We start from the raw sequence: 19,743 nt of genomic DNA on the forward strand, positions 1-19,743 counted from the left end.
ACCGCCTCCTTGATATATAAATTATCGAGCGTGTAAGTAAAAGATTGTTTATTGTAAAGATATGTCTAAGATAAGACACTATTTTAATACTTGAAGTTTCGTTTTCAGGAATAATACAATACGAAAGTACATAGAACGCTCGTTCTGCTATGTCTGCTCGAGTAGATATATGAATGATAGCGTGACCTTTTGTATTGTGCATAACGGTACACTGCTTAAATGGCAAGGCCACATGCTAGTCGCATTGTAATTTCTATGAAATATTTAATTTATCATAGAATAAATATCTGGAGTCTGAATATTTTCTCTTTTTCTTTTTAAAATAATAGTTGCATAATTTTTGTCATACTTTCGGGTAAAATTTGAATTTTGCAAAGACATTTATTTATAAATATCAATTTAGTGTTGGCACAATATTAGACAATGTTGAAGATGATTATCTCTCACCACATTTCCAATGCGACTGCATTATTGAAGAGTAGTCGGAACTACGATTGTGCGAGACACAGTTTGACAGATTTTATAGTGTGATAAGCGGTAATTTTTTATTGCTGAGGATGTGTGGCTCAAATAGTGAGCCGAAACATACAAAACTGAATTTGTGATATATTAATAGGTATTAGTTAACATATTGCGCAATATAATAACCAGCGCCCTTTTGTATTTTGACTCCTAACGCCCTTTTGTATTTTGCCGTTATTTTTTCATTATAAATATCATTCGATAGAGTAAAGTTTCAAGTTTATTTTTTAAATTGTGGTACGATAATTTTTAAAGGGATTATATGAGCAAACAAAGTCAAAACGTTCCTTTTATTTAATCCGCGATAACTCAGTGACAAAAAATCTTAGAAACTAAAATTAGAATTAAAATGAGATAAAACGATTTTGTTGGGAAAGCTTCAAATTTTCATGTTTGAAAATCGAAAATTTTCGGAAATTTTTTTTGAGCACGTGACAAACAAAGTGAAAAAAAATTCCCGTTTTATCCAGTTTATAGTTTTCTATACAATGTAAACATCAAACTCACAGAAACTAAAAATATATTAGTAACTCTTCGAAAGCAGAGATTTTAAAACCCCTTTTTAAATTTAAATTTTGTTTATTTTCAACGAAGCTAGGGCTGCTATTAATAATAACATGAAAAAACGACAGAAATTATGCAACAATCTTATAATTCTAATAAATTAGCTATTACCAAGTAACTCACTCCTTGTTTCGTGAATTTGACTTGACAGTATATTACTTTGTGCTTTCAATCCTGGACAATCTACTTATTAATTCGTTATGACTCGCAATGTTAAATAACTACGCAAATTGTTATAATCGTATATAATGGCATAATCATAAATTTGTCTTAAAGAATAATGTGACGGTATATATGCACATCGAATTATATTACTACCATTTGACGTACGAATGACAGTGCGGTGACGAAATGACACGCGCCATAATCATAGATACGTCAAGAAAACAAACCAAGGTCTTATGCCTTGGAAATATTTAACGTTATAATCAGAGAATAGAAAGTTACTTTTTAAAAATTACTAGTTACTGTTGTTTGTTTGTCGAATCAAGTCAGGAGACCAAAGATTGAAGATCGAATATAAGTATAAAAATATAATACAATTATGGCATAAATATATTTAAAATATAAAAAGTAATGATAAACGTAACTGTAAAATTTTTGAGTAATGGATCTATGAAACGTTATATTTATAATTAGAAATGTCGAACTAAAAGATTTTACATTTGTAATGCTTTTATGCTTTTAACTTTTAACTTAATATGTATGTCTCACATATATTTTGACAGATCTCATTATCTTTAAAATTAAAGTTAAAAATAACTTGTCATTCACCGACTTCGATGCTCAACAGCGGAATGAAATAACTACGTTGATCTATAACAAACGCATCAAAATTATAGCAGGAATAATAATTACGCAATATAATTTATAAGTAATATTTCGAGAAACAATTGCTTTACGCGCGTAAAATAATACCACTAGTTATCAGTTAATTCCGCAAAGCACGCAATAAAATACGATATGAACAGTCTCATAATTATTTCAACTCATTATTGTTTCACCGTTGTCCGATGCCACCTAGAGGCCTCCTCCTCCTCTCAAATTCGTTCGTCGCACTCATGCAATGTTTACTCGTGAAAATGCAATTAATCCTTCGTACACATACACCGGAAATTGAAATCCCAACACCATGAAGGAGTTGTGCTAGATGAATGAAAGTTACACGGAATGTTTGTTTACATGAGTTATTATATTGATATCTATTACAAGTGGAATGCCATTTCGCAAGATGACATCCGACACCTCTACGATCGGATGCATGCACGTTTAGAGGCCTGCATTCAACATAGAGGTGACTACAGTGGGTATTAGGGAGTTTTTGTAATACCGTTTATCCAGATACGGTGAACGCTAAGGTTAGGTTATCTTTTTCTTAACTAATTAAGAAAAGGATAACATTACTTTAGCGTACACTATCTGAATTCACGTTATTGCAAAAACTTCCTATTGTTACGACGCGTGGAACAGTAATGTGCTGCGTGTTGGCTCGACTTTGCGCGGCAATCTTGTGTACACAATAGTGCGTCTCACGAAGGTTATACACGCACTTGCCCCAAAATCAATAACACAAAAAATATAACGGTCTCGTTTTTATATATCCCGTTTTACATCAATTTTTAGGAACAAATCACGAGTTGGCATGTGTTACAGGATCATGAGAGTAATGAAATCATGTATATTGCATGTATAATACTATATGCGTGCAAATACATACAGTGAGAGCAAAAAGTATTCGTACAAGGAAATTTGTTATAAAAAATAGTCATTTGTATAAAATAAACATTAATTAGCAATTTTACACAATGAATACATTCTGTTCTAACATAAACAAACGAGCTTCATGTATTCCTGATTTTAGAAGCTAAATTTCTCGTCTGTACGAATATTTTTTGAGCATTCAAACAATACAATTTTTAATTGTTACAATTTTTAATTTTATTGAGCCTTTCTTATTTCCTTTTACAATTTTTAATTTTTGCTTATTTTTCGGATGATATATTTTGTATAATTAATACACATTTTTTTGGTATACATAATTTTAGAAATACACAGTCTGTTTTATTCTTTATGAATAAATGGTTAATTATCCAACAAGAAATGATCATCAATTAAACGTCGAATTGACATCAAATTGATGTTGAAATCATTGTATTTATATCAATTCGACATCCATTTGATGACTCATTTCTCGCTAAATAATATTTACTTTTACATTTACTTATTTTTTAGTTACTTTTGGACTAACATTACAAAATAGGACAACTTTTACAAGAACACACGCAAAATGCTATTACTTTTCGTGGGTTTCTGGATTATTTAGAAGAATTAAAGGAATAACTACATTGTTGCAAGCATTTCAGTAATTAACAAATATTTATATTATATTATACACGTATTAAGTGATAGATAATTTATATAATGTTTTCGTTTGTAATAATTTAAAATTTATGAATAATTGTTATCAACATTGAGAATGACCCGATCGGTGTTGAAACGTTTGTTTTGTTGTAATTTCAATTTTATAACATATTTTCTTTGTTTTTGTATCTCTGGCTCGTAGCTCTTCCAATTTCTGATTTTATTTATTTTTTTAAAATAAAGTTTTTTTAAAAATGTTTTCTCTGTACGAATACTTTTTGCACTCACTGTATGTGTGCGAGATTCGTATAGAGAAGATTAAACAGCCGTGAAAGATGTTTAATTTACTTTCGAAATGTACTACTGTCACGTAATTTTCGATCCTACTGGGATATAAAAGTTTGAAAAAAGGCATTACTGATGAATTAATTTTTATCTTTCGATCGAAACTTTTACTTATTATAAGAGAATCTTATTTCAGTGAATGTTATTCAAAGGAATAATATAATTATATATGTTGCTTCCTCTATTTTTGTAGAAAATAATATGTACTGTATAATTTTGAACATTCATAATTAAAATTTAATAAAAATTGTAGATATAAATTTGTAATTTAGTATTTATGTATTGAAAGTTTTAACAATCTTTTTTTTTTAATGAATATAAATAAAAAATTAATCCGTTGTAATGAAGGAACAAGGAACAGCAAAATGTAATTGACCTTTGCAGGCATAGTAAATTCCTCCTTTCTTGATAATCTCTACTTTCAACTCTGTAAATTAGAGAAAGGGAAATGATTTATAGAAAAAAAACTGTGAGATGCAAAAACATGTAATAATATTATCCTTAAATTATTGTTGCATAATTATTTGCTATTCTTTTACATAACGCTTTATTCAATCGCAATTGTAATAATTAGTATACATATTTTATGTTACATGATTAAAAATGCAAATTAATTATTAAATATTTCTAAATAGAAATTTAAAAAAAGAAAATTATTGTTCCACTGCTATTGCCAGATTCATATTATCATTTGTTTATATTATCTAATAGCTAAGAAATTTAGATTCAATTAAATTGAGATTTAATCAAATCAAACCAATTGCTAATCAAAAAAATAATTTTACGCTAAATTCTTTTCAAAATTATTATATTTTTTTTCCTTTCTCTCTCTCTCTACCTCTTTTATCTCCAATTAAAAAGATTATTAAAAACATTATACGAAGAATTTAATTTAAATTATTCTTTTATCGAAATTTATCAAATTTACGAATTGCATCAATTTTTAGTAAGTTAACTGTTTAGCATTTTTATTTATGTAAAATTTATATTGCTACACAATGCATATTTATCCAAAATCATTATTCCAAAAGCAATCAATAACAGTTCAGAATGCAATTGGCAGAGACTACCGGTTGAATCCTTGTAAGGACGACGTCAATTAAACCGCATTGCACGCATGACGAGACTCGGTATCTCGTATCCAAGAGACAACACATAGATGATTCCCTTGAGCTTCAAGTTCAGGGCGTGCGTCTCCCGGTGCCTAGGTTGGCGAGAGACGTTTGCAACATCGAGTCTTCACCACGAAGGAATTACGGACACGGCTACGAGCAAGCCAGTTGCATCACTGAGGATCGTTGCACCTCGCGAGCCGTCCTCGGATCGAGCAAGATCACGGATCGTCCTCGAGACATGAGCGCGCAACCTCCTCGATTCTTCCGCACTTCATTCAACATTTTCTCTGAGTCATGACATTCGTGAAACGTGATTTCACGTGCTTATAAAGAGATTAAAGTATTGGATGTTACCGTTGCAAATACACAAAATTAGAAATATGTTTACAATACTAATGTAAATTGATTTTAACTTTGACTTTTTATGAAGTAAATTTAGGCATAACGCGCGTAATTTTGAACAGAATTCTTTGCTTTAATAAATTATTTGCAATTTAATTAAAATTTCTGTGTTTCTCTAAATTTTAATTATCTTTTTATTCGTATCTTAATCCTTTCTATTAAATTTGGAGTCACCCCCTTTTAGTTTTTTAAATTACTCGTTCAATTTTTGTGAATCTTAATCTGTGGGATAATTTGATAATGCTTTATTCAAGTCTGAGATAAAAAATAAGAAAAAAAATTTTAAATAATGAATCCAATAAGGCGAATAGAATTTTTATCTCTTAAAAGAATAATCCGATTATCGTAAAACTCGGTTTTTCAACAAATTTTTAATTGCAAAGTAACATTAAGTTTCCTGTTTTGCTTTGTTTAAAGCTCATCACACACATATATACTTATATGAAAATAATTAATATTTATATCCAAAATAATTTCCAAACTCTGATTATAAGCCTTGTGACACTATTAGATGCTATTTTATTGATGGTTACTCCGTTTTTGACATTTTCTGGCTAAATTCAATTTCAATGCGATACCAAGAATATTCTAAAATCTAGTTTCACGATAATTAGAGTATTTCTGTAAAAGCAAAATTTTAGAATTCTAAGACCAGAGTTGAACTTTTCGATCCCGTAAACTCTATTATAAAACAAAGACTTTTTTGCTAGAAAGTTTCTTTGTTAGAAAGTTCCATCCTCAAAGGATTAATGAATATTGGAAAAACTTATACAAGTTACATAATTACAAACAACTAGAATAAAATTATATATGTATATATATATATATAACCAAATATTGATCTTGAATAATTTTTTACTCAAATACCATCAACTTTACAGAAAAACTGTAACAGACAAAAATAATTTTCTTCTTATAGAACTCTAAGAATTTTTTCAGAACTTTTTATCAATTTTTTAGTACTGTATTTTTTTTTTATTTTTACCAACATGAGAAAATACGGTATTAAAAATTCAGAAAAAATTCTCAGAACTTTATGAGAAGAAAATAAATTATTTTTGTCTCTTGTAGCTTTTCTATAAAGTTGATAGTATTTGAGTAAAAAATTATTCAAGACTAATATATATTTGGCAATTTTTAATTTATTAATATCTTGTTAATTATTGTGAAAATTGCAAAATAGTAGAGGACTTTTCGACTCAGTTTAGTCTTCTTTATCTACACAAAAGGGATTGGTAAAAACTTTCGGGACACCCTGTATATATAAATATATATATATCTTAGCGTCCCAATTTTTTTATTATAAAATTAAGCTTAATTTTACATTTAAATATATTAAAAAATCAAACATATCTAGAAAATTAGTTTGATAAATACATTGCCTAGAATCGTTATCGTTATAACTTCATGCAATTATCTTCGCCTTCTTATTGATTTTTCTCACGAGTAATATTTCTTGCAGTGTTAATTTTTTTAATTTAACGACATATTTGCTTATTATATTAGCAAATATTCATAGCTAATTACAGTTATTGAGAGCTTATGATCAGTTTTATAGCAATATATCAGTTCAATTTCTTTTTTTGCAACTTTTATTAAGAAATCTTTAATAATCATTTTTTAATTACATTACGTAACATAAAATACCTGTGTATATTAATCACTATAGGTAACCGCTACTAATTGCTAAACAGGTTGTTACGAGCATTATTATCCCGGCTTCATCGAACACGACACCGTAGCATAACTTTTCATTCAAATTATCATCGATTGGATCTCGATGAGTTGTGGCTTGCTGCCATCATGGGAAAATCGTGGGCAGGTAATCAATTAAAACGCACCGCCGGCTAATACGTGTCACCTATCTAACAATCGTAAAGTGTCAATATTTCGTAAAAGACTCGCTCGCTTTACGTTCGCTTCACGCCGCTTAATGACTAGCTGCACGTCGTGCGATACAAACCAGGCCGCTGGCATTGATCGCTAGATATTTCATAATCTGAGCTCGGGCCTGTTATTTTCCTTGCTCCTGTAGTAATTAGATTCCGCGACTGCTAACCGCCCATCCGAACCCGTTCGTTCCGGTAGGATGATGATCAGCCGAAAGGGAAACCGCTGATAAGTACCTGTTCGTTTCTCATACCTGTTTTCCGCGCAATTATTCGTCCTTTTTTTTCGTTTTGAACGGCCGTTTTGAAACTTAAAGAGCGTGTATGCACGATCAAAAAAGAAACTACGGTGTTTAATAAATCACGACTAGATCGCGGTCTTTACAAATCTAAATGTAGCGATCTTTTAAAATTACAAAACAAAAGTTAAGGGTAAAACTTTTCACTCGAGAGATTTAGAGAGTATATCCTATATTGTCGAGAGACGACAGTACGGCTCCGATAGATGAGTCGATCTCTCGTAACGGATTCCACGATTAAATTAATTCGTTTCCAATTAGATGGTCCCCGGCGAGGCTCATGCGAAGGTAGGCAAAGCGTGGATCCCGCAGCGTGCAACATTTTAATTATGCGCCGATGCGTGGGACGAATCGCGCGTGACGCAACGGAGAAACTATACGCGATAAAAGCCGCGGCAATTTACCAGGTCGAACACAGAGGCTGCTGCCGACGCCGCTACCTTTATGGTTGTGCCTGATTGTTGCACGTTGTTGATTAATACAGAATCGAGACACGCATTCGCGCCATACGATCAGTTCTCCGTTGGCGATGATAATAAAGGCGAGATATGCCGCGCGTTATCTTCTCGCTAATCGATCTGTTGCAATCATATCAACGCCGTCGCTCCTAATTACGATCAAGATGATAATATTATAGTCGCTATTACCTTCTCGTTAATGTGTAAAACTGAAGCTTTCAACATTTTAAGTTTCGTACAAGCAATGGCATACATTTTCAGACAAGAAAAAATAACTAAAATTTAAATAACATAAAAAATTAATTTATAATAAATATAAAACGTTACAAAAATACAGGGTTGGTAAAACGTTTTAAACATGTTTTAAGGGGATGCTAAACTGATTACCTGAGTCGATCAAGGTCGATAGTACAGACTTTTTTAATTCCAAATTCGATAATAGTGGTGACATCTTGGATTTAGTTTTTACATTATATTATATGGTATAATATATATCATTCTGTCTTACTCAAACGTATACATCTGTTCTTATCTAACATATCCCAGCAACATTTATCGCAAGACGCGCAATTACTGCTACACGGAATTTCGGTTCTGTTGACAGTCCCAGAATTCGCAAAGCACCTGTATACACGTATTTTCTATTCGGTGACGATACTTTTTTTCTAGACTTTCAATCTTAGTTCTACAAACTCGGTATCGTTCGTTTCAATAATGTGACCTCAGCTGCATGCTTATTTTCAAAATATGGACTCTAAAACTCTTATATCAAGCAAATATCTGAGGTGACAGCTGTACGAGCCAAAAGTAAGTGAATTTTTAACGAATTTTAAACTTTTTTTCGATTTTCTCATGAAATCTAGTGCAGCTGAGGTTCTGTTTGTGCGTACTTTAATTTAAGTAATAATACTTTTGCAATCCGTACATCCAATACGGAGATTTTCCGAATGGAAGTGGGTAAAACGGGAGGGTTTAGCATCGCCTTAAACAGTTTAAAACATGTTTGATTGATATTTTTAATATGTTTTAAACATGTTTTTTTATAATACTGTTTAAAGCATATTTGAAGCATTAAAACATATTTTTAAGAAAAAACATAAAGATTTATTCTTAAAAAAAAAACATTAGCCTTAGCCAACCCTGCCAAAATATAAACGTTACATTATCGTATTTTTCCGAATGAAAAATGCACGAATTTCCGATAAGTATGTGGTATTAAAACGATTATATAGTCGACTTAACGTGTGCAAGTAGCGTTTCATAAAGCTCTTATTAATCATCGAGAGAATGTCTAATATATTATTTGACAGGTATTTTTTTTCATTTTTATACACATTTTGTAAGTAGAACTGTCGACAAAATTTTATATTTATCTTTTTGTGCTATTTTTTCACAATGTTGCAATTTTCGTCATAAAATTAATTTTTAAAGGGATATATATGCGAATACTGAACGGTGTTGCTCGGGTTAATGCAAATTATGAATGTAATTATTACTACGCGTATGGAATGCAGCTTGTAAAAGCGTTATTGTGTCAGTTTATGATTGCATTAACCCCTTGGTTCAGTGAAAAAGATTAATCAACGCGGCTCAACTAATTAAATCCTCTTGGAAACATTTTCGGTGCGTAACAGGAAGCTTTTTGGTAGTAAAGCGGGATTTAATATTCGTACTGAAAATTGCATGTTATAAACGAGATTTCGAGCATATGGAGCTGTATCTTAATTAGATTTAAACATCCTTGGGAAAGTTCTTTAATTACAGAATAGCAAGTAGCGTTCACGCGGAAGCAAATCGAATGCTAGAAATTTTCCGAAACGTGAGCACATTATAATATGTCTTATTTAAAATTAAAATTTATCTTTAATAAGTATTTAACCTTCGTTTCTTTCTGCATTTTCTAATTTTATCAGAACTATTTTTTTTAACTAGAAGATTGTACCAAAAAAAAATAGATATACAAGACTTCGCATTTTTATACGAAGTCTTGTATATCTAAGATTTTCGCATTTTTAATTTATATTTGTTATAAATGTCTCTATTATAATATTTTTAAAGTACAACTTCAAGTTTTTGATGCTTTTCCTGTCAAGATAAACGTAGACATTTCTGCGTCAAAATATGCGAATATCTTGAGAGATGCCCTATTTGAGCCACATTTGCATAACAACACGTACGATGCGTGGGTTCTCGCTGATATTCGCTTATAAACTAGCAACATGTATATCTATGCTATTATAGAACCGTGCGTGTAACCATGGAGAAAGTTCGGCGTGCGGCTGCCGAACCATAATGCAATCGACGTTAATGCGCACTAAAAATGGATCGTGTTTATTAACGCTGCCTCCTTGCGGATACGCTGCTACGTACTTGTCCGGATCTATTGCAATGAAAGGAACCGCCGCGGATGAATGAATCGGATACCGACAGGAAATAACGCCCCAGCATTAATGCGAATTTGTCGGAAACGAATGATAATTTTATCTCTGATCGATGCAGTGGATTGGCCGCGGAGCCTTTGATTTGGCACACGATAGATGAAATTGTTAAACAGCAAGAAGGAAATTAAAGTCCCATTTACTTCGTATTTTGTGTGTGTGTGTGTGTGTTTTGCGCCGCTGTTTACCGTTTGAAAGTGCACGCTGCCTTTTCGCTATAACCACTTTTGGAGTCGTGGGTGTCCATTTGGAATAACGAGAGAGAAAGTTGGATGACACAAAATTAGATATAAACATTGCACTAAATGTAAATCCCTGTGTAAATGGACAGTACCGAGAGTCGTGTACCACTAATTAGATTAGGTATACGAGCCATAATTTTTAGTTGTGCCTTATAAAATTGTAATATAATGATACTAAAACGTGAAAGTACTCGGGAACTGAACTAAATTACATTGTGAATTAATTACGCGGATATTGTTGTAAGAGCAATCGTAGCCACATGGATGTCTTTTTGTGTCTTTGGAGAGTTTACGTAGCCGATGTAGCGCGATTCAAAAATAATAACTGCGTCTAAACTTACGTACTAAATCTTTTTACATGCCTCATTATTATTATATTCGCCCTGAACGTACATGCAACAATTATTGTGAAAATTATTATGAGTCAAATGTTTTATAAATCTATTAAAGTAAAGAACATACACGTTTTGCTAGAAGTTACGTAATGTTTTGATGTATATAGCAATTTTTAGGTAATTTAATTATCATTAATTATTTATTTTAAGAACAATATTCTGTTTACGTAAGATTTTGTTTCTTTTCTTATTCGTATATATATTTTCGTGATACTTGCAATACTTGCTGCAAATTTAGTCTTTATTCGTTAATATTGTACAGATAAAATTGATCTTTATTTATATAGGTAAAATTAAGCATTATAAACTTTCGTGGTTTTAATTGTTGAGGCAGCTTTATAAGCATGTATGCATCCATGCGGTTTCTTTTTCTTTTTCTTTGAAACCAAACTTGAAACAGAAATTCGTACTCGTTTGAGAAAACCATATATCCGTCATATTACAAAGAAATATAGAGCATGTTACGATGTAACATTTTTAATAACAATTTTCACACGGTAGTAACTATGTTCGATGGTTTTATACGTAATCATGCACAATATATTTCTTCGGCATCGTGCTGTTTCATGGTTCGAAACCATTCAACAGCTGGCATACAAGATCCATTAATCTTGCTACGTGATCTACCCGATTCTAATTGATCAAGAACATTGATGTAACTTTAAAACGTTTGTAAGCTTGCCGGAAAAAGACGACAATTTATCATCGAGTAATAGATCCCATTATTATCTTTTCACGCTAGCTTTATGCGCAACATGTGTACTATCTTACTGTAGTGTACGAAAATGAATTAACAATTTTAATTTGAAAATCAAAAGCACAAAGGTTTATTTTCGCAAATTTCTGGGGCCTCCCTGGTGAAATTTTTTCTCAGAATTTTACATATAATTTTTCAGAATTTCTATATAATTTTATAACTTTCTCACATTTTTTATACAAATCGAAACATTTCTCAGAAAATCTACATCTTTTTTCAGAATTTTCCATATATGTTAATTATGAAATATCATAAAATTTCTAAGATTTTTTGTAAGTATAATTTCTAATAAAATGTAAATAAAATCTAAAAAATTAAAAAATATTTTTATAGGATGAGAAATCTCAGAATATTTCAGAATTCACATGTATGAAAAGCTCTGAGAGAAGATGTAAATTTTCTAAATATTTCTAAGTATTTCTGAAAAATGTTCCAATTTGTATAAAAATTATAAGACAAAATTTTCACCAGGATTACTCTGCATATAATGATATAATACATTTTACATAAATTAAAACCAAATCACAAGTAAATAGATTTATTTGTCAAATTTTATCTTAGAAATATATTTGTTTACCTGTGATTTGGTTTTAATTTATGTAAAATATATTATATTGTTATATTCAGGGTAGGACCCAGAAATTTATAAATTAAAGTACCACAGCAAAAATGTTCGCGAAAGAAAAGTAAAAAAACTATTCATTATTTTTCTTTTCGTGAAATAGTTTTTGACATAATTATAGTTAAGTAATCGCGCGTGTAGCAACTCATGGACAGACAACCGTTTAACCGTAATTAGTAATAATTGGCTAGTTTTAAATTATATTTTAAAAACTACCGCTCAGAATGAAAAATGATAAAGTTTTTTAACTCATTCTTTTTCGCAAATTTTCTTTCTGTGGTATTTTAATTTACAAATTTCAGGATATCTTGTACATGCATGTTTTTATATATTAAACAATTAAACGATTATAATCTGAAAGAAGAAAATTGTAAAATCACGTTTTAAAATACAAACTTGTGGAAGAAACGCGTTTTGCAATTTTGTTGATTATTCATATTACTATACACAATCGATTAATTAAGTTTAGATATAGTTTCTTAATAAATATGTAATGAGAAGTAAATGCATAATAAAATCTTGACCACAAAAAAGCGCAAAGTTGAAAGATTTATGAAAAACTTCTTCTGCATATAGTTTAAATAATTACTAACGTATCTTAAATTTATTGATTTGCATGTCGCTTTATTGTAAAATTTACGTAGATTTTATGTTCAGGTGAGAAAAAAATCGGTAAATTGCAAGCATATACTGGTTTATTACAATGTGATAACAGAAATTTGAAAGCAAAATAATAAATTCCAAGTCTCGTGTTAATTCACGCATATCTACCGGTGATATTAATATGAATTCAATCAGAGCCGATCTCTCTATATGCAAAACAGCACAAAATGAATATATTCAAGTCTAGTAGTTCTAATCGCGTGCATGCAATTAGTATAACTTGCACGGATATTTAATACAACAGCATATTTAATTTGTTTAGATATTTTCAACCTAAACATAATGTTCCAGTTTGAACATTTTAATTAATTATTTAAATAAATAATATAATCGTTTAGTTTTGTTAAAATATGTAACATGTAAATTTATGGAACTTTTTATTGTATCATAAACTTTATTCTATGATTTTTCACTTATAGTTTCTTATATATTAGATACACATATCTTTTTTAATATATACTATTTTAATAGACAATTTATTATTTGGACAAATAAACATTATTCAAAGTTCTAATGTAACGAAATTTTAATCACATGACAATCATGATTTAATGCAATAAAATATTTATTTACAACTAACCAATTTATTTTTCGTTTTCGTGTCATTAAGAATATCATGTATCTTCATTGATATGTAATTAATCATGCGTACAAAAAGTAGAAGCACGTGCTCGTAAATATATCTTATATGACGCACACGATATCATTGCGACCATAGGACGGTAGATTATAGAAAAAGTAATTTATATGTCTGAAGAAAGCATTAATAATATTCGTGACTACCTAGCTGTGAGAGAAGTAAACGATGTTCACGCGAAAATGGCTCATTAGATTCGTGCGATAATTAACACGGCTGGATGAACACGAGAAGTCTAATGGTGAGACCACCAGTACAGTTTTAGATAGAATGCCGAGGAGTGAAAGTATTCGCAATTTCTTTCGTAAATCTATCTGGCCACCCAAAGAGGAAGAAAGATAAAATTTAGTGTAAAGTTTGTACGGTAAAATTATGTATAATTCAAATGTTTAATTGTCCGCGAATATACAAACTTCATGTTAATTATTGTAATAACGTTGTAAATTTATGTGTATACAATGTCATGAATAAGATTTTGAATAATACCTTTTATTTTAAGATACACAAATTCATCTAACTTTAAAACAATTTTATGTAAAATCAATAATGGCAAATAAGCCGGGCAAATGAGAGTAACAATAATGGCTTATTTGCCATTATTGATTTTAATTTGGAGAGTCTGTACTTCTGTACTTTTTATAATTTTATGTAATATCCCTCAAATTGTGATTATATGGCTAATAAAAAAGAAGTAAATTGTTAAAAAATATAATCGGCAATTTCACTTCCCAATTGTTGCACTACCGTGATATTGCTGTTGGAACACCATTACTCCGCTATAATCCTGCTGTTGAATCGCCACTGTACTGCCGTATAGCAATTAGCTAAACATTAAATTACAATAACATATTTAATCCATTACGGCCCATGTCTAGATTTTAGAATAGCAAGATAATCAAAAACACGACATGGAAATAGAATAGAAAAAAGAACTGATTATACCAATCGATTTTAGGGGAAATGTTATAAAAGAAATACGTTTAACTTTTTCTCAGACCTTTCTTCGCTTAGACAAAACAAATGATAATCATTACGGATTATTAAAAACCGTTTCCATTTCTTGTTAGACCAGGGTTGCGTTCCAAAATTCAACTCCGTCAACTCGAGTATCATTTTATCCTTGTTGTTTTTGATGCCTTATCATAACGATTCTGGTATCAGAATTATAAGATTCTAAATTTGTGTGATAAAGGTGCATATACAGGTCGACCTGCTCACATACAACGAAATTTTACCAAAACTTTTACTAAGAATAAAATTCATAAAATTTTTATATTTTTTAAATTCATACATATATTTGAAAAACATGTATATTAGGTGGGCTTTTATTTTCAAAGTTTGATTTTTTTTGCTATACCCTCCCGTTTGGTTCCATTTTATGAAAAAATAATCTGTGTAAAATTTTCGCTTAATCCCGATAAAAGGAAAGGGTGACCTTGAAAATCGAAAAAATCATAAAATCACAGGAAAAATCAATTTTATTTGTTTATCTTGCGAAATATTAATTATATGCAAAAAAGTATTAAACAAAAATTGTAGATTTATTAAAATTGCGCTTATTATCGACTACTTGTTTTTCTCGTACGACTAATGATTTCCGAGAAAAATGTGACAATCACTGTGAAAATCACTGAATGTGAAATTAATTTATTCAGATAATGTAACATAGTATTGGAATTTATTTATTTTTAAATATTCGTAATTAAAGACACTATCAATTGGGTGCATAGAAATTTTTGATTCATGTAATAATTGCGTTATTTTCGATAAAAATATATACAATATTTTGCAATTACTTGAAATTCATGCATGTGATATGCGTTGTTAAAACCTTTAAAATTCAGAATTTAAAATTATATAAAGAATAATTGCTTCTGTTTTCAATTCATTGATTTATGAAAATATTAATAGGGTTACGATAGTAATAAAATTAATTGAGTACGTTAATTTAGACAAAATTATAAATCGTGAAACACACATTACTTAAGAACATTTAACAGCAAGTTAATTTTCGCAAAAAATTCTATAACGTATATATAAGTGATATTTTAATTATACTGTATGAAAAGCGCAGAAAACTTATATATGTTTATATTTGTTTATATTTGATTGAATCGTATATTAAAAACATAAGAAACGCGAAGGTCGTTAAATTCCAACTTAGCCGATTAAGTTTAACCTGCGAATGATTGCATATTGGTTTTTCACAAACGGATATGCGTCACGTTATAGAATCGTATATTAAAAACATAAGAAACGCGAAGGTCGTTAAATTCCAACTTAGCGGATTAAGTTTAACCTGCGAATGATTGCATATTGGTTTTTCACAAACGGATATGCGTCACGTTATGTCTGGTGAGTAATCCTTTCTCCCGCAACCTTTAATTTTGTATTTAATTCCGGGTGAGTCTGAAATAATCTTGAGCATTTCGACGTGTGTCATGTCACGCTGTCATTAACGTGTCCTTTCTTTCGCCCAGTTATTTTTTAACAGGATGTAAACTTACGAAAGAGAACAAAGTATGACGCGAAGCAAAATAATTTCTTCACTTTAATAAACGGTAGCCTCTGAGATCTACACGCAATGTATCAATATTAAAACGTTCGTAGCTAATACACAAGTAGTTGTCGTGTAGAATTTTTTGTATTTATGACACGCATATCTTGAAGAATGTTATCACTTTACATTTACATTTTCTCAGTCTGTGTCGATCTGTATTAGCGAATATACATTTTAGTTTGCAATTGACACATAATGTTCATCTTACATATTTGTTATATATCAGAGTGCATATATTGTGTATGGCTTAATTTATTGTACAACTTGATGCTTTATTGGCTGTTTTTATTACTTGGATTTTAATTTTTGTACTTATAATGATGAACTTGTTTAACTATTTTCCATATGGCCTCTTGGTGAGTTTTATTATTATTAGAATTTTGTTATGCGCGCTGCTTTTCTTATTGATTTTAGTATTTCATAAGAAAACGTTATCTTATATATTGATTAGATCTTTCTACGATAGATATTGAACGCATTTGACTGTCCAATCGTGTGTGAACAATGTCGATTTCGACATGAAGACTCACTCGGGCTTATATGGTGAAGAATATGCGTGTATTTTCGACAACTCATCTGTACATCGACCTTTGCGTAAATTCTCTGAAGAGGGCTCAATCTGGCAGCCGAAACTTGTAAAATTTCTTAGTTTATATACATTAATTTATATCGATAGTACCTGACGGTTCATGTTTCTAATTATAAATTTTATATTTGAAACTAGACGTTTATTTGAATTTATTTTTATTTTTATTTCATTGTTAACTCTTATTTTGCTTTTTATTATTATTAATTTATTTAAATTTTTAATTATAACTGTATATATTTATATATTTAATTAAAAATATGAATACAGTGTAATGAGAATATTCTATTGTATATACATTAAAAGATATAAAAATATTATATTATTTCTAAAACAAATTTATAAATATCGTGTAAAAAAGAGTAATAACGTGATAAAGCAATATTATCTGCAGAATTATCTTTATTATAAAACATATCTTTTTTTTTTATTATCTCTCATTTCGTCTGTTAATTGAATGTGCATGATCTCGATATTACTCGCTTGTACAATGTTCAAATTATCCACCACAGCTTGATTTCTGTTTGCCAGTGAATCTGATTTCAAGTGGCGAGCGGGACCAGTCGGTCGAGTTTAGTCGTGAATCACATTTGAGAGTGGTCATTCGACCGGTTAGACGCAGCGATCCGTCTGTAGCATGCTCCGTTGATCCGATGGTATGGTGAAAGGAGTTTGTGCAGCTTTTAACGCCCGCGCGTTCCAACGAATTTGCCCGCGATCTAGCATTATATGCTGATAGGCATTCGGTAGCGTAACACAGAATTCGTCGTGCAAAATACACAACCAGCAAAATGCATCATTAAACTTTCAATTAACTCTTTTAATTAAGTAAGCGCGTTGGACGTCGCAATGCCTTATTAAGAACCTGAAGTTAAAGAGGCAAATAAAATTACATCCGGAGAATTTAGATCTTCATGTGTATTATTAACGAATAATATGATAAAATAAGATTCAGAATTACATTTTTATTTTAATAAATAGTGAGTTTCTCTCCGTCAAAAAGTACTACGGATGTAATACAGGATGTTCCTACATTTTATAATCATATAATCCAATAATTTTTCTCCGAAATTTATGATGATACAAAAATGTTTTAAATAAAAGTCGAATGGTTTCGAGGAATATTTTGGTCCTATTGTTTATTTTTCTAGGTGGAGGCACTATAAGGATTATGAAAGGTATCTTTATTTTGTAAGAGTAGAATTTTTTTCATAATATGATTTCTTTAATTATTTTGCAAAAGTACTATTGTAGAGATATCAAAGGCCCTATTGTTTATTTTTCTAGGTGGAGGCACTATAAGGATATGAAAGGTATCTTTATTTTGTAAGAACAGAATTTTTTTCATAATATGATTTCTTTAATTATTTTGCAAAAGTACTATTGTAGAGATATCAAAAAACCAACAGAAAACTTTTAAAAATCTTTTAAACTTTTAGAAATCTTTTAAAAATCACATTGTGTTTTCTTTACACCAATCGATCTATCAGTTATATTTATCCATACAAATATTAAGGTACAGTTACGAAAAAATAAATAATTTGCGATATTTTTTATTTCATGTTAAAATTTACCAGAATAAAGTATAAAATATCTTGTAAATTATTGAATTTCTGATATTTTTACTTTAGTACTTTTATATACAGAATAATTAGAGAAATTATATTATATGAAAAAATCATATAATTCCATTTTAAAAAGTAGAGGTGACTTCCATCTTTTTGACGCTATTTAGAAAAGAAATATGATCAAAATGTGTTCTTTCAAAGTTATTCCACTTTTATCCCAAATAATTTTTTGTATCAACAACTTCGGAAAAAATGATTAAATTGATTAAAATAAGGCACACTGTATAGCGGATACATTTTGTTGTGATAAGAATGTTCTGCATGAACGAAGCGCAATCAATTACGTCAAACGTAATTTCATTAATTTATAATAAATACATATAGCGATAGTGGATTGCCGACTTTGTTCGCATAGTCCAGCCTCTATAGCAGATATATTTTATAATATTAAGAACGACGCAATCAATTACATCAAATATTCATTAATGTATAAATAAATGTACATGAGAAGAGTGGGTTGTCGACTTTGATTCAATATCATAGTTCAACCTTCATTGCATAATAACTAGGACTCTTTGCGGCCCTGAAGAACACCTTATATCGGTTACCATCAGTGAATGCCGTTTTCGAAGGACATGCTTGATTACAGTCGGTGCCTTGTGGATGTTGTTACATACGGTACTGAATATCCGTTACCGCGGAGTAAACGTCACGTCGCGCAAGTCATCGGCTGGAAAGCGCTCCGGGTACAGATCACCTAGAGTGATTCCCCAGCAGGCTCGTGCGAACCGAGGTCTGGACTTTCACGGATAGCGTACGCGCAGATCGGTGCACGTGCTGGGCGCATATAGTTTTCCTTTCTAATGCGTCAGTTAACATTAGAGTTTACGATCCCGGAATTTAGTTTTCCGTATGGGACTTCGGTTGATCGCATCATGAGAAGGATATGAGTTTTCCTCTATCTTTTCTCTAATGCGATAACTTCTATCATAGAAACTGTATGTTCACTTGTACAGAAATCTATGATATAACCGACAGTTTTTTTCTTAAATTGCTTTCATTACAGTGAAATTTATGTAAAATATATTGAATATATTAAAAAAAAATATTGTAGAGGAAATTACGAACATGCGTAAGTAAACGCGAAAAATACTATTGCAGTATATTAGAGTAGTGATAACTTCTCGTTTCTTGCATCCAGTGATAGGTCGACGTACGTTTAGTGCTGCACTATAACACGCGATCGCATAGAATTCCCATGCCGTTTAAGGTAAATACCATGTAAATTACATGTTTCCGATGATTTGATGTAAAAGGGAA

Source organism: Trachymyrmex cornetzi, unplaced genomic scaffold (assembly GCF_001594075.2).
Source record: "Trachymyrmex cornetzi isolate Tcor2-1 unplaced genomic scaffold, Tcor1.1 scaffold58, whole genome shotgun sequence".
In the NCBI taxonomy this organism is placed as follows: domain Eukaryota; kingdom Metazoa; phylum Arthropoda; class Insecta; order Hymenoptera; family Formicidae; genus Trachymyrmex; species Trachymyrmex cornetzi.